At 50.7% G+C, this 3088-nt stretch overlaps 2 non-coding genes across 2 annotated transcripts in view; both read left to right on the top strand.

Annotated features, from left to right (window-relative positions):
* The first annotated feature begins 1982 nt into the window (after window positions 1-1982).
* LOC123719480 lies at window positions 1983-2139 on the top strand. The gene has a single exon (XR_006755541.1). It is a non-coding gene; the product is annotated as a 5.8S ribosomal RNA (ribosomal RNA).
* Window positions 2140-2968: 829 nt separating this feature from the next.
* The window catches only part of LOC123719479, a 3949-nt gene continuing 3829 nt past the window's right edge, over window positions 2969-3088 (top strand). Inside the window, exon 1 of the ribosomal RNA XR_006755540.1 lies at window positions 2969-3088. This exon is cut by the window's right edge and continues 3829 nt beyond it. This is a non-coding gene — a ribosomal RNA (large subunit ribosomal RNA).

Below are 3088 nucleotides of genomic sequence, written 5' to 3'. Positions count from 1 at the left end.
ACTTTTGCCGATCGCACGGTCCAGTACCGGCGACGCATCTTTCAAATGTCTGCCTTATCAACTTTCGATGGTAGTTTCTGCGACTACCATGGTTGTCACGGGTAACGGGGAATCAGGGTTCGATTCCGGAGAGGGAGCCTGAGAAACGGCTACCACATCCAAGGAAGGCAGCAGGCGCGCAAATTACCCACTCCCGGCACGGGGAGGTAGTGACGAAAAATAACGATACGGGACTCTTACGAGGCCTCGTAATCGGAATGAGTACACTTTAAATATTTTAACGAGGAACAATTGGAGGGCAAGTCTGGTGCCAGCAGCCGCGGTAATTCCAGCTCCAATAGCGTATACTAAAATTGTTGCGGTTAAAAAGCTCGTAGTTGCATTTGTGCGCCGCGCTGTCGGTGCACCGCATCCGCGGTGATACTGACACGTCTGCGGAGCATATCGTCGGTGAGCCGGCGGTAAAACGCCGGTTCAATATCAAAATCCTATCGCGGTGCTCTTCGGTGAGTGTCGAGGTGGGCCGACAATTTTACTTTGAACAAATTAGAGTGCTCAAAGCGGGCTCAAAATGCCGCTTGAATATTTCGTGCATGGAATAATAGAATATGATCTCGGTTCTATTTTGTTGGTTTTCAGAACTCCGAGGTAATGATTAATAGGGATAACTGGGGGCATTCGTATTGCGACGTTAGAGGTGAAATTCTTGGATCGTCGCAAGACGAACATCAGCGAAAGCATTTGCCAAAGGTGTTTTCATCAATCAAGAACGAAAGTTAGAGGTTCGAAGGCGATTAGATACCGCCCTAGTTCTAACCGTAAATATGTCATCTAGCGATCCGCCGACGTTACTACAATGGCTCGGCGGGCAGCTTCCGGGAAACCAAAGATTTTGGACTCCGGGGGGAGTATGGTTGCAAAGCTGAAACTTAAAGGAATTGACGGAAGGGCACCACCAGGAGTGGAGCCTGCGGCTTAATTTGACTCAACACGGGAAATCTCACCAGGCCCGGACACCGGAAGGATTGACAGATTAACAGCTCTTTCTTGATTCGGTGGGTGGTGGTGCATGGCCGTTCTTAGTTGGTGGAGCGATTTGTCTGGTTAATTCCGGTAACGAACGAGACTCTAGCCTGCTAAATAGGCGTCGTCATTCAAGGTGTGCGCGACTCTCGGGGGAGCGCAACTCACTGGCGACGTATTAAAATTCTTCTTAGAGGGACCGGCGGCTTCGAGCCGCACGAGATTGAGCAATAACAGGTCTGTGATGCCCTTAGATGTCCTGGGCCGCACGCGCGCTACACTGAAGGAATCAACATGTTCTCCCTGGCCTAGAGGCCCGGGCAACCCGTTGAAACTCCTTCGTGCTGGGGATTGGGGTTTGCAATTATCCCCATAAACGAGGAATTCCTAGTAAGCGCGAGTCATAAGCTCGCGTTGATTACGTCCCTGCCCTTTGTACACACCGCCCGTCGCTACTACCGATTGAATGATTTAGTGAGGTCTTCGGACCGACACGCGGTGGCCTCACGGCCGTCGGCGTTGCTGGGAAGTTGACCAAACTTGATCATTTAGAGGAAGTAAAAGTCGTAACAAGGTTTCCGTAGGGGAACCTGCGGAAGGATCATTAACGTTGGTTTTTTCTTTTTGTTTTGTTGTTGTCAAAGACTCGCAAAAAAAGAAAAAAATACAAAAACACGTGAATGATACGAATCAAAATCGAATCCGAGACGGTTGACTCTCTCTCGTCGATTCGCGACGTGTGCGTTGCGACACGCTTTGATTAGCGTTCGCTATCGCCTATTGATACTTTGAAATAATATTTTATAATTTTTGTGTACAACCACGCAAATAAAGAGATTTTCTTTCTTTTCATTTGTCGTACACGTTAATGATAAGTATTATTTTCAAATTTTTTTGTTTAATTTTTTCGCACCTTTTATATTTTCTCATACAAAAACACACACAAAAAACAAAACGATTACCCTGAACGGTGGATCACTTGGCTCGCGGGTCGATGAAGAACGCAGTTAACTGCGCGTCATAGTGTGAACTGCAGGACACATTTGAACATCGACATTTCGAACGCACATTGCGGTCCGTGGAGAAATATCCAGGACCACTCCTGTCTGAGGGCCGGCTGCATAAAAACAAAAAGCCACACTGTTCGCGTGACGAGCGGCGATCGCTGCGACTCCGGTCGTAGCGCCGCATCTCTGTCGCGCGTGCAATTGACGGTTTCGCTAGGCCGCCGAGCGGCCGAACGATCCGTTCGAATATATGTTCGATTACGACTCGTCATCCGTATTGGCCGTGTTAAGCCACGTCTATACGATACTTTTGTCGCACAAATAAATTCTCCCCGCCGCACCGTGTCTCCCGCGGCACGGGTGCGCGTCGAGTCTTTACGCAACGACAACGACAACGACGACAACGACGTTCGCGTTTACGCGTCGCGCGTGTTTGCTCGCATCGTCCCGGTCCCGCATGGCGATCGCGCGACGGTCGGCGCCGGTGCGCGCGTCGACGTGTCTCGACGCTGTCGTTGAAAGTTGTCGCGTTCGGCTCAGTTTCTCTTACTCTCGCGAGAGGAAGCGAAACGCGCGCGCCCGCTGCTCTAGCGGTTGCGCCCAGTGTGTGCGTGCGGTGTTTGTGCAATTGTAGTGTGTACGAAATTATTGTGACGTGTGTTCTTAAAACGGACGGAACGATGCCGTCGTTAACGAACAACAACAGAAGAACCGCTTGGTGGTGTGCGATTGATTGATTTCGCGCAACGCGACATCTATGTGTCGCCACCACCACGCTGTTCGCAAGGTGCCGCGCCGCTTTCGTGCGAGCGCATATAATGTAGGCGGACTCGACGTCCGGAGGGCGCGTGGCGTCGTCGACGCGCTTGTAAAAATAGCGTGTCGCGTACGCCCGTTGCGCCGACGGATATCGCGTCTGCCTCACACCTTTTTATCGTTGGCCTCAGATCAGGGAGGATCACCCGCCGAATTTAAGCATATTAGTAAGCGGAGGAAAAGAAACTAACCAGGATTCCCTTAGTAGCTGCGAGCGAACAGGGATGAGCCCAGCACTGAAT

Source organism: Pieris brassicae, unplaced genomic scaffold (genome assembly GCF_905147105.1).
Source record: "Pieris brassicae unplaced genomic scaffold, ilPieBrab1.1, whole genome shotgun sequence".
Taxonomy (NCBI): Eukaryota; Metazoa; Arthropoda; class Insecta; order Lepidoptera; family Pieridae; genus Pieris; species Pieris brassicae.
This window is presented reverse-complemented; position numbering and strand designations above follow the sequence as displayed.